Source organism: Hypanus sabinus, chromosome 23 (genome assembly GCF_030144855.1).
Source record: "Hypanus sabinus isolate sHypSab1 chromosome 23, sHypSab1.hap1, whole genome shotgun sequence".
NCBI lineage: Eukaryota > Metazoa > Chordata > Chondrichthyes > Myliobatiformes > Dasyatidae > Hypanus > Hypanus sabinus.
In genome coordinates, this window is record NC_082728.1 from 65,296,342 (window position 1) to 65,310,596 (window position 14,255).

Genomic DNA, 14,255 nt, shown 5'->3' on the forward strand with positions numbered 1-14,255 from the left:
AAGTGTAGCCCAACTAGTGTCTTATAAAGTCTCAGGATTATTTCCTTGTTTTTATATTCTATTTCTCTAGAAATAAGTGCCAACATTGCATTTGACTTCTTTACCGTAGACCTTCTGGGAGTCTTGCACGAGGATTCCAAAGCTCCTCTGCACCTCTGATGTTTGAGTTTTCTCCCCATTTAGATAAAAGTCTGCATTATTGTTCCTTTTACAAAATGTATTATCATATATTTCCCAGCATTGTATTCCGTCTGTCACTTTTCCATCCTGCTCCAATCACATTGCTTCCTCAGTGCTTGGTGCACCATCAATAACTCTCGGAGACGTGAGGCGAGATATAGGCTTTTATTGGCTGGAAGAAAGAACAAGCAACAAGTGACCACCACACAACATCCTGGAGACTGAGCCCGGGGCTGTGCCTCCAATCGCCTTTATACCGGGGTCCGTGGGAGGAGCCACAGGAGCAGTCAGCGGTGGGGGGGGGGGGTCCAGACAGGTATATGCAGTTCACCACAGTGCTACCTACCCCTCCACCTATCTTTGTATCATCCACAAACTTTGCCACAAAGCCATTAATTCCATTATACAAATCATAGACAAACAATGTGAAAAGTAGCAGTCCCAATAATGGCCCCTGAGGAATACCCCTAGTCACTGGCAGCCAACCAGAAAAGGCCCCTCTTATTCCCACTCGCTGCCTCTCACCTGCCAGTATCTTTCCTATAATGCCACAGAATTTTATCTTGTTAAGTGGCTTCAAGTGTGGTATCTAATCAAACACTTTCTGAAACGCCAAGTAAATGACACTTATGGCCTCCCCTTTGTCCACCCTGCTTGTTACTCCCTCGAAGAGCTCTTACAGATTTTCAAGCAAAACCTCACCCTTAATAATAGACTCCAACACTTTGCCAGCCACTGAGGTGAGGCTAACTGCCTATAGTTACCCTCCTTTTGCCTTCCTCCCTTCTCAAAGTGTGACATTTGCAATCTTAAAGTCCTCTAGGACCATGCTAGAATCAAATGATTCTTGAAAGATAATGACCGATGCATCCATAGTTTCTTCAGCACCCTCTCTCAGGACTCTGCCACATAGTCCATCTGGCCCAGGTGACTTATCCACCTGAACACCTTTGAGTTTGCCTAACACTTTTTCCTTTGTAATAGGAGTGACACTCTTTCCTGCTCCCTGACACTCATGGACCTCCTGCACACTGCTAGTGTCTTCCACAGTGATGACAGATGCAAAGTACTCATTAAGTTCATCTGCCATTTATTTGTCCCCCATTACTACCTCACCAGCATCATTTTCCAGTGGTCCAATTTCAACTCCCACCTCCCATTTTATACAAAGAAAATCTTGTAGTATCCTAGCCTTATATTATTGGCTAGTTTGCCCTCATATTTCATTTTTTTCCCTTCTTATAGCCTTTTAGGTGCCTTTTACTGGATTTTAAAAGCTCCCCAACCATCCACCTTGCCACTCATTTTTGCTACTTTATATGCCATTTCCTTGGTTTTTATGTAGGCCTTAACCTACCTTGCCAACCACAATTGCCTACCCCTGCCATTTAAGAACTTCTGTCTCCTGTGACCTTGGGGTGACTACCTCTCTGTAACTCCTGTGTATCAGCTCTTCACTTACTCCATACACAGAGGACCAGGGACCGGATAATATGTGTGTAACCACAATAGGGGAGGCCACCTGTTAATGTCTCAAATTCAGATCTGATGGAGGTTGGCATTGAGGACTAGAATTTATATCATATCTTTCTTCTTTCTCCAGATGTGCCTGTAAGTGTATGTGGAAGAGATTTATTGTGCAAAATCGAGCTACCTGCATTCCTGAGGGACTTAATGTACATAAACAAGCACCACTCCCCACTAACATCTTAACTACATTCTACAGAGGAGTGGTTGAGAGTGTGCTGACCTTTTGCATCACAACCTGGTACTCCAGCTGCAGTGCTGCCGACAAAAAAGCCTTGCAGAGGGTGGTTAGGGGAGCAGAGAAGGTTATTGGGGTCTCCCTACCTTCTGTCCAAGACCTCTTTCAGAGTCAATGCCTCCAGAAGACACGGTACATCATTAAAGACCCCTCACACCCTCTCCATGAACTGTTTGTTCTTCTGCCATCAGGTAAATGTTACAGGAGCATCAAAACTAAAACCACAAGGCTACTAAACAGCTTCCTCCCACAGGCAGTCAGACTGTTGATGCACCATCAATAACTCTTGGAGACGTGAGGCGAGATATAGGCTTTTATTTGCTGGAAGAGAGCAGTCAGCAGCAAGAGACCACCATACAACATCCTGGAGACTGAGGGAGGAGCAGTGCCTCCAATTGCTTTTATACAGGGGTCTGTGGGAGGAGCCACAGGAGCAGTCAGCAGGGAGCGTGTCCAGACAGGTATATGTAGTTCACCACAATTGCTAAATAGCTGCTCTAACTGACTCTCCTTTGGACACTTTTAACTTGCACTGGACACTTATAACTTGTTTTTAACTGACAGGTGGCTGTTGTGTTTTACTATTTATTGTTATGTTTATTATTTAGTGTTGCGTTTGTTATGTTATGATTGCATTGCTCCTGGGAAACGCTGCCTCATTCTGCCCTGCAGAGCTGATGTACGGTTAGGATGAAAATAAAGTTTTTGAATCTTGAATCGTGAATATACCAGAGAGCCATTGTGGACTATACTATTTCAGTAATAGTCAACCTATTTTGTTTAAGTGGCAGTTACTCTCTACCTATTTATCAGGTAGTTTGGAACATTTTTACAAGAGTCCCTAGAGATACCTCTAGATTCTGTTTAGACCAGCATCAGACTTATTAGTAGTTCAAAAGCAAAGGAATTCAGTTAAAACCATTATTAATAACCTCTTTTGCAGCAAATTGTGGTAAGCTATCACTGCAAGCAATGAAGGAGCAAGTGAAAGCAAAGCAAATTTGCGGCATGCGCTCTGCTGGGGCACTGCAAAGTCGACACACTTACGAGTTAGAGCTGTGTGGTTGGAGTGAACATTTCGAAGGGGGGAAGACTGGACCGAGGAGTTCCAATGAACTCAAACTAACCCAGACACAAGGGTGGATTGCTCTTAATGCCGAGCCGACTTGGAGAGAAAGCAAAATCTAGGCCCAGAGCAATTTTCCGGCAACAGGACCTGGGTCCTAGTGTGATGTTCGGACAATTTAAACACCAGCCCAGACTATCTGGGGGTTTCTGTCTCCGTGGCGCTAAGGCTGTGAGACTACCCCGGCAGCTGTACTATATGTCCTCGGACTTTGTGGCAATTTGCCCCATTTATATGCTGAACTGAATACTGAGATTTTGGACCTACTCCGGGCTGCTCCGGTGATTTGGCTCTAAAGACTCAATTTTGTTAGGAGGGCTGTTGTTGCTCTCTTTCATTGCTTATATGATTTGTTTGTTTTTTTTCTCTGTGGGTACTGGGGACTTTTTAAATTGGGTTCTTTGGGTTCATTGCTTGTGGCTGCCTGTAAACAAACAATTCTCAAGGTTGTATAATTTAGAAAAATAGAAACTGAGAAAACCTACAGCACAATACAGGCCCTTTGGCCCACAAAGCTATGCTGAACACATCTTTACCTTAGAAATTACCTAGGGTTACATATAACTCTCTATTTTTCGAAGCTCCATGTACCTATCCAAGAGTCCCTACTCCCACCATTGCCGGCATCCCATTCCACACACTCACCACTCCTTGCATAAAAAACTTATCCCTGACATCTCCTCTGTACCTACTTCCAAGCACCTTAAAACTGTGCTCTATTGGGCTAACCATTTCAGCCCTGGGAAAAAGCCTCTGATTATCCACACAATCAATGCCTCTCATCATTTTATACACCTCTATCAGGTCACCTCTCATCTTCCGTCTCTCCAAGGAGAAAAGGCTGAGTTCACTCAACCTGTTTTCATAAGGCATGCTCCCCAATCCAGGCAACATCCTTGTAAATCTCCTCTGTACCCTTTCTATGGTTTCCACATTCTTCCTATAGTAAGGCGAACAGAACTGAGCACAGTACTCCAAGTGGAGTCTGACCAGGGTCCTATATAGCTGCAACATTATCTCCCTAACCCTAAACTCAATCCCACAATCGATGAAGGCCAATACACCGTATGCCTTCTTAACCACAGAGTCAACCTGTGCAGCTGTTTTGAGTGTCCTTTGGACTCGGACCCCAAGATCCCTCTGATCCTCCACACTGCAAAGAGTCTTACCATTAATACTATATTCTGCCACCATATTTAACCTACCATATTTCACACCACTGGTCACCAATCTCCATGCAGAATATGACCCATCTACAACCACTATTTGCCTTCTGTGGGCAAGCCGGTTCTGGATCCACAAAGCAATGTCCCCTTGGATCCCGTGCTTCCTTACTTTCTCAATAAGCCTTGCCTGGGGCAACTTCTCAAATGCCTTGCTAAAATCCATATACACTACATTTTCTGCTCCACCTTCATTGGTGTGTTTAGTCACATCCTCAAAAAATTCAATCAGGATCGTAAGGGACAACCTGCTTTTAACAAAGCCTTGCTGACTATATTTTCATAAATCCTGCCTCTCGGGATCTTTTTCATCAACTTACCAACCACATTTATATATTCTTTGATAATAAATGCACTTTGAAACGTTGAACTCAGTAAGTGGCTTTGTTATCTTCACTGTACAGCTTATTATGACTAGGCAGGAAATGATTATTTTATCAGAAATTAGACCTCTATATCGATAAGGAATTTGTTCTACCACTTCTGAAATATACGTGGGTGATTCCGGTATTGCAGCAGCAGCATGACTGTCCCACGAGGTCAAGGTTCAATGAATGATACAAAATCAGGAAAGCAGGGAACCCCACTAAACTGTCACAGTTTCCAGAGGTAAGTTGGCAAAGGACTTTAGAAACATCAAAAATCTACAGCACAATACAGGCTCTTCGGCCCACAAAGATGTCCTTACCTTAGAACTACCTAGGCTTACCCATAGCCCTCTATATTTCTAAGCTCCATATATCCATCCAGAAGTCTCTTAAAAGACCCTATCATTTCCACCTCCACTGCCGCCACTGGCAGGCAATTCCACGCACTCACCACTCTCTGCGTAAAAAACTTACCCCTGATATCTCCTCTGTACTTACTTCCAAGCACCTTAAAACTATGCCCACTTGTGCTAGCCATTTCAGCCCTGGGGAAAAGCCTCTGACTATCCACATGATCAGTGCTTCTCATTATCTTGTACACCTCTATCAGGTCACCTCTCATCCTCTGTCACTCCAAGGAGAAAAGGCTGAGTTCACTCAACCTATTCTCATAAGGCATGCTCCCCAATCCAGGCAACATCTTTGTAAATCTCCTCTGCACCTTTCCTATGGTTTCCACATCCTTCCTGTAGTGAGGCAACCAGAACTGAGCACAGTACTCCAAGTGGGGTCTGACCAGGGTCCAATATAGCTGCAATATTACCTCTCAGCTCTTAAACTCAAACCCACAATTGATGAAGGCCAATGCACCGTATGCCTTCTTAACCACAGAATTAACTGCGTAGTAGCTTTGAGTGTCTTGTGGACTCAGACCCCAAGATCCCTCTGTTCCTCCACACTGCCAACAGTCTTGCCATTAATGCTATCACATGCTGCCATCATATTTGACCTACCAAAATGAATCACTTCACACTTATTTGGTTGAATTCAATATGCCACTTCTCAGCCCAGTTTTGCATCCTATCAACGTCCCACTGTAACTTCTGATAGCCCTCCACACTATCCACAACACCTCTAACCTTTGTGTCATCAGCAAATTTACTAATCTATCTCTCCACTTCCTCATCCAGCTCATTTATAAAAATCACAATGAGTGGGGGTCCCAGAACAGATCCCTGAGGCACACCACTGATCACCAGCCTCCATGGAGGTTATGACCCATCTACAACCACTCTTTGCCTTCTGTGGGCAAGCCAGTTCTGGATCCGCAAAGCAATGTGCCCTTGGATCCCATGCCTCCTTACTTTCTCAATAAGCCCTGCATGGGGTACCTTATCAAATGCCTTGCTGAAATCCATATACACTACATTTTCTGCTCCACCTTCATTGGTGTGTTTAGTCACATCCTCAAAAAATTCAATCAGGCTTGTAAGACATGACCTGCCTTTGACAAAGCCATGCTGGCTATACCTAATCATATTATGCCTCTTCAAATGTTCATAAATCCTGCCTTTCAGGATATTCTCCATCAACTTACCAACCACTGAAGTAAGACTCACTGGTCTATAATTTCCTGGGCTATCTTTACTCCCTTTCTTGAATAAGGGAACAACATCCACAACCCTCCAATCCTCTAGAATCTCTTCCGTCCCCACTGATGATGCAAAGATCATTGTCAATAATATCCTCCCTAACCTCCCACAGTAGCCTGGGGTACATCTCATCCAGTCCCAGTGACTTATCCAACTTTGCAAAAGCTCCAGCACATCCTCTTCCTTAATATCTACATGCTCAAGCTTTTCAGTCCACTGCAAGTCATCCCTACAATCATCAAGATCCTTTTCCACAGTGAATACAGAAGCAAAGTATTCATTAAGTACATCTGCCATCTCCTACAGTTCGATATACACTTCTCCACTGTCATACTTGATTGCTCCTATTCTCTCATATCTTATCCTCTTGCTCTTCACATACTTGTAGAATGACTTAGGGTTTTCCTGAATCCTGCCTGCCAAGGCCTTCTCATGGACCCTTCTGGCTCTCCTATTTTCATTCTTAAGCTCCTTCCTGCTAGCCTTATAATCTTCCAGATCTTTATCATTACTTAGTTTTTTGAACCTTTCGTAAGTTTTCTTTTTTTCTAGACTAGATTTACAACAGCCTTGTACACCATGGTTCCTGTACCCTACCATCCTTTCCCTGTCTTATTGGAATGCATCTACGCAGGCCCTACACAAATATCCCCTGAACATTTACCACATTTCTTCCATATACTTCCCTATGCTTCCAAGTTCCTGCCTGATAACCTCATATTTCCCCTTATTCCAATTAACTATTCCCTAAATTGTCTTTTCCCATTGTTACGTACCCCATAACTGAGTGTCTTACCAGCAAAGATAGAAGTGTCCTTTGGAGTCTGGTGATGCTATTTTCAACAATATTTATTAGCAAAAATATACAAAATAATATCAATGCGAATATACAGAGAATATACGTTAGCAATACTAGACCTAAAAGTGTGGGTATAATAATAATCACTAATGAAACAAGCTCTATCGTTGTCTAGGGGATAATGAATTGTCAGATGGAAATATAAAGTTCAGTTCAGTTCATGCAGGCTATGGTAGTTGTTTGTCGATGTGTTGCAATTGTTGGAGAGAGAGAGAGAGAGAAAGAGAAAGAGAGAAAACGTGTGAACAATAACAGCTATTATCTTGCCAACCTTCCTTTACGATTTTGATCCGTCAATGCGTTGTTGTTGTGGCCATTCACGTATGACCCTTCCGTCCTTTAGCTAGACCATTCTTCTGTGGTGGACTCGTCACCCAGGCAAGGGTGGACACACACACAAGCCCCCACCGGTCTCGCTACAAAACACTGTGAGTTAAAATTTACCGAACCTTTGTTCAGTCTCTGGTCTCCCACCCTGTCTCGTGGGGGTTCTGATGCTCACTAGCATTTCTCTTGGTGCGTCTGGGGGGTGTTACCCCAGACCTCACTTTTATCCCCACTCACAGGGTGTCAGGTGTCAATCAGGTTGGGATGATGTAACCCATCCAACCAGCCCACTCTGGTTGCCCCCTGAGGGGTTTCAATGAATAGAACAGTACCAAGTAAACAATCCTTCTCCAAAAGACAAAAGCAGTAATCAATGGATCCACTCCTCTTTTGTCAGTTGTGTGTCTCTCTCATTAACTTTCATGAGTTGTTATCAATAACAACTGCCCTGGCAGATTTCCTTTGTCTCTCTTACTTCCTTGATAACAGCATTGAAATAGTAGCGATTGGCGATTCTCCAAAAAGGGGGGGGGCATGGGCAACCCTGCACCCTTCTGCCCATCAGAGTTGTTCATCCTTTGTAACGCCATCCTTCTCCAATTCTATGGCAAAGGAGATAGAATTGTGATCACTGTCTCCAAAATAATCTCCCACTAGGAGACCTGACACCTGACCAGGTTCATTTCCCAACAGCAGATCAAGTACAGACTTTAGACCAATGATCAAGGGGCTGTAAGGACTGCCACAACAGAAGGGCCTGGAAGTGACTGGACAGAGTCTGTAGGAATTGGAAAGAGGTAACCTTAGCACATTAGGAGCAGAGGAAACTTTTGAACAGGAAGCTGTAGGAGGGTTGACGTGAAACCTTTACAACCTCCTGCCAAATGTCATGGGTAAGCTACTCAGTGCTGAACCGCACAGATTGACCATTGAGTAGATAGTCACAGTAGTATCCAGGGTGCAGTACCCTCTTTCCCTGGAGACTAAAGAAGGGATTGATAGATTGTATGATTCAAACATGCCACGCTCCTGGTTTATCACAAGCTGTAAATCAAACTTGTGATGTACTTTACAAAATCCAATAAAACTAGTGAAAGTGAAATTTCTGCAGCAGAGTTTCCCCAGTAGCAGACGGTCACCAAAACCCTCCAAGGTCCACTCCAACACCTAAGCATGCAATCTCGGTGGAAGTCCCAAGTTCTGTTGAGCAGCTTTTCACTATGGCTCATAGCAAGCAACAATCAATCATAGTTAAGTGGATCAATCATAAGTGTGTTTATTTTACTTACAGCAAGGGAAGACTAGCACCACACAAAAACCGGTGACAGCTTTGAAAAAAAGAGCACAGACAGTATAGTCACTTCTTCATACACAAGTTTAAGGACACTCTGATGGAGCACTCATGCATTTGCACATAGATTTTATAGAATTACCTTTGTGTGAAGAATATAAGTATCTATTGGTCATTATTGGGTTTTTTTTCACAATGTGTTGAAGCATTTTCTTGTAGAAAAAAATGATGTAGTTTACAGTAGCTAAATGTTTATTGAAAGAAATCATCCCAATGTTCAGGATCCCCTGGAAACTTCCTTGCAATAATGATACCTAATTTATTAGGAAGGTAATGAAGGAAGTATACCATCCTCAGCCGGAGGAAATTGGATTGAGATAGAAACAAGAATTACCTTTGGTTCTTGACAAAAGCATCACCAAGCATCATCAACAAGTGAAGGAAGCACAATAATTGATGAGTAACACTAAGTGTCACAACATTGAGCCTGAGGATAACATCGTTGTCCACACATTGTTTGCTAACTAGGTTTGAAGAACCATTCCTGGTACTATTAGTGTCTAATACAGCTAGGGTAAGAGAAAAGCCACCATGGATACACACCTTGCACTGTAAAAAGACTTCCAAGCCAATGTAAACATGAGATCCTTTAACTCCACACTGATCATGCTGCTCATACTGGTGATGCTGGAATGGATACCCCTGCTCATAACTCTTTCCTTTCACTTAGTTATGAATACAACTAACGATTGAACGTTTCATCATATTGGATTTGTACTCATATTCCATTCCACAATGAAGGAGGAATCCCGCTATGGACCATTCCCTTTAATTCCAGTGAATGGGGTTCAGCGTATACATATAGGAATAACTTGGAGATGAGTGGAGCAGAACTGAAAACCCCGAACGGTCACAGGATTGACACCACTTGCAATTATGAGTGCTTTAATAGATGCTATGCATTGTAATATGAACAAAGTCACTGGAGGGATATTGAAGCTCGTGGACACAGAAGTGTTTTATTCAACAAATAAAGCACTTGGAGGAAGAAGCCTGTGTGCCCCAATATGACATGACATTTTATATGCTGAAGATCAAAGGGAACATCAAGACAATTCTATTGTTACAATATATCTACAATGCTTTCTCTGAATTCCGGTCAAGATGGCACCATCTAACAATGCTTCCTTAGTTGACATCTTACAGACAGCCTGAAAAAATATCTACTTTACTTTCTTTTATGTCTGTTTTTCATCTTAAATGTTTTCTGGAACTGTTAAAGCTTGCGATTTATAGAATGGAGATCAATTAAGTGATCCAACGCTTAGCTGTCTTCATGAAGATTCTGGGAAGCAAGTTCGAGCTCGGATGGCCTTGAGGTGGAAGCACTTCGAAAAGGAGCACGAGGCATGTTCAACTCCATTTCACCTATGAACGCATCCATTAATCACCAGTTAAAACATCATGAAAGATTGAGACATCGTGGCAAATGCAGAAGATGAGCGAGAGTTCAGCGCCAACTGCCTTCCTTTTGATCGCTGCTGGGAAAGAGCCTGTGAGCCTTTCACTGTGTGGTTCATCGTGGATAACAGCTAGGCCTATGTGCTCCTATGGTCTACTCCCTGTCCCTCTCCCTCACCCTCCCTCTCTCTCTCCGTCCCTTTCTCTCCTTTCCCCTCTCTTTCTCTCACTCCCCCTCTATCCCCCCTCTCTCTCTCTCTCCCTCCCTTTCTCTCTTCCAAACCTTTTCTTCAGAACCACTCCCTCTATTGACCAATGTGCATCTACATCTATGCTATCATCTCTCATGGCTACCTACAATACTCTAAGCAGAGATTGTGACATGTGGTCACACCGGGGCCACGGGAGACAGACAAGTGGGTAACAGTAAGGAGAGGGAAGGAGGGGGGACGTCACGTGATGACGTAGGATCGAGACGCTGGAACTCAGCCCTCCCGTAAAAAAGTTAATAAATTAATGTTTAAGTGAAGAAAAGTCAATCAATACTTTTTTAAGGTTACTCATAAACTACTCTGGATTGTTTTAAGCTATGCCTCATAAACAGAGGATGAAGAAAACTATATCCGCAAAGACCGCTCAAGTTGGAACAGAATCAAGGCCTACTTCTACCGAAGAACCGCGGACTCAGGTACAACACACCACTGGTGAAACAGAACAGGAGACCGCGGCAGCATCGGCCGTTTCTAAAGGAAAGGATCAACGAGAACTGCGCATGCGCAAAGGAACGAGCATGCGCAAAAGAGTGCAACCAGAACTACAAAACCCAGCAACGACTGAAACCGACAGTGAAAGTGAGTCTGAGAGAGAGTCGGACTCTCTGGAAAAATCAGACGAAGATGGAGATGAAAGTTCCTCTGAAAATACAAAAAAGACTTTGAGGCAAATAATGCATAAATTAGAAAAATTAAATGCATTAAAAGTAATTAAAGAAAAAATAACAAAAATGGAGGCTATGTTTGATAAAATGACAAAGAAACAGGAAAAAATGGAAAAGAAAATTACAGATTTGAAGTCAAAGTGGAAGAAATGGATGGAAGAATGAAGAAGATGGAAGATGATAATGATGCCTGGACATCAGAAAGAAAACAACTCGTGGGAAAAATTGATAAGCTCGAAAATTTTAGTAGACGCAACAATATTAAAATTGTTGGACTTAAAGAAGGTACCGAAGGAGAAGACCCAATAAATTTTTTTCAAAAATGGATTCCTGAAAAATTGGAAATGGGAGAAGAAACTTCAATTGAGATTGAAAGGGTGCACAGAGCCTTAAGACCTAGATCTCAAGATGATCAAAATCCGCGATCAATTTTGATAAGATGTTTAAGATACCAGGATAAAGAAAAGATTTTGAAGGCGGCTGCCCAAGGTGCTAAAAGAAGAAAAGGTCCATTGATGATAGCAGAGAAACCAGTTCTTTTTTATCCTGATATAAGTTATAACCTTTTGAAGAAAAAGAAAGAATTCAATCCAGCTAAAAATGTTTTATGGAAAAAAGGTTATAAGTTTTTAATGCGTCACCCAGCAACACTGATAATTTTTTTGGAGGAGGGAAAAAGATTTTTTCCTGATTATCGAGAAGCGGAGGTGTTCGCACAAAAACTCCTATCTCTTCGCTAGTTAAACGTAGAGACTTCTAAATGTAATGGTTAAAGATGAAGACAGAGATAGCGAATGGAACTGATGGACATTTAAGGATGATATAAGGGAGAAAAGTAAAATTTTAGAAATAATAACTGAGAATAGTATGTTTTTTTATATATATACTTTTTATGTTGTGGGGAGGCTGGGGAGCTTTGAATCGGTTACTACGGGATTCACGTGTGTAATCACGGCGACTGCCATGACCCATACAATAGAGAGGGGTAATGTTGTGTTTTTTTTCTTTCACAACATTAGTAGGGGGATATTTTGTTTTTTTCTTTATTTTCTATTTTTCTTCTATTCTTTTGTCTGGATGATTGGTGGGGACACACATAGCAACATGGAGACTTCTAAAAAGATTTCCCAGGATACAATGAAAGTTGAAAGATTAGGTATTATTATAGATTGGAGTAACATAATTAAAAATAATGACTAATCTATTGAATTTTTTAAGTTTTAATGTTAATGGGCTTAATGGACCAATAAAAAGATAAAGAATTTTAACATATATTAAAGAATGAAAATAGATATAGCTTTCTTACAAGAAACTCATTTAACGGATACAGAACATCAGAAATTAAAAAGAGACTGGGTTGGAAATGTTATTGCAGCTTCATTTAACTCAAAGGCGAGAGGAGTTGCAATTTTGGTTAATAAAAATTTACCAATTAAAATACAAAATGTATTAACTGATTCGGCAGGAAGATATTTAATTATACATTGTCAAATTTTTTCAGAACTATGGACTCTTATGAATATTTATGCACCAAATGAAAATGATGTAAAATTTATACAGGAGGTCTTTTTGAATTTGGCTAACGCACATGATAAAATATTAATAGGTGGAGATTTTAATTTTTGTTTAGATCCAGTTTTAGATAGATCAACAAAGGCTATTACAAAATCAAAAGTAGCAAAATTAACTCTATCATTGATGAAAGATTTAAATTTGATTGATATATGGAGAAGAATCAATTCAAAAGAAAGGGATTATTCATTCTATTCAAATAGACATAAAACATATTCAAGGATAGATTTTTTCCTATTATCAACAAATAAGATAGAGTGAAAAATGTGGAATATAAAGCAAGAATATTGTCTGATCACTCTCCTTTAATAATGACAATGATAATGATAGATAAAGAGGAATCAATTTATAGATGGAGATTTAATTCAATTCTACTAAAACATCAAGATTTTTGTGATTTTATGAAAAAGCAGATTCAGTTCTTTTTAGATACAAATTTACATTCAATTGATGATAAATTTATATTGTGGGAAGCAATGAAAGCATATTTGAGAGGCCAGATAATAAGTTATACTTCTAAAATTAAGAAGGAATATATGATAGAAATAGATCAATTGGAAAAAGAGATTATAAAATTAGAAAAATAATCTCAAAGAAATATGACAGAAGAAAAACAAAGACAACTTATTAATAAGAAGTTAAAATATAATACACTCCAGACATATCGAACAGAAAAAGCAATTATGAGAACTAAACAGAGATATTATGAACTAGGTGAAAGATCACATAAAGTTCTTGCATGGCAGTTAAAAACAGATCAGATTTCCAAAACAATAAATGCAATTCGAACAAAAGTGAATGAAATTACTTATAAGCCTCTAGAAATTAATGAGGCTTTTAAGAATTTTTATTCTGAGTTGTATAAATCAGAATCAAAGAATGATGATGTTAAGATAGAAGAATTTTTATCACAAATAACTCTTCCAAAATTAAATACAGAAGAACAGAAGGGATTAGATACGCCTTTTACATTGAAGGAAGTTGAAGAGGCTTTGGGATCACTTCAAAGTAATAAATCTCCAGGAGAAGATGGTTTTCCACCTGAATTTTATAAAAAGTTTAAAGATTTATTAATTCCTCCTTTTATGGAGTTAATATATCAAGCGGAAAGAACGCATAAACTTCCAGAATCTTTTTCAACAGCTATTTTAATAGTATTGCCAAAAAAAGATAGAGACCTTTTAAAACCAGCATCATATAGACCTATTTCTTTATTAAACACCGATTATAAAATAATAGCAAAAATCTTATCTAATAGATTATCTAAATGCTTACCAAAATTAGTGCATATGGATCAAACAGGATTTATCAAAAATAGACTATCAGCAGATAATGTAACCCGGTTATTTAGTATAATCCATTTTGTGCAAAAGAAGGAGGAAATGAGTGTGGCAGTTGCTTTAGATGCAGAAAAAGCATTTGATAGATTGGAATGGGATTTTTTATTTAAGGTATTGGAAAAATATGGATTAGGAACATCATTTATAAAATGGA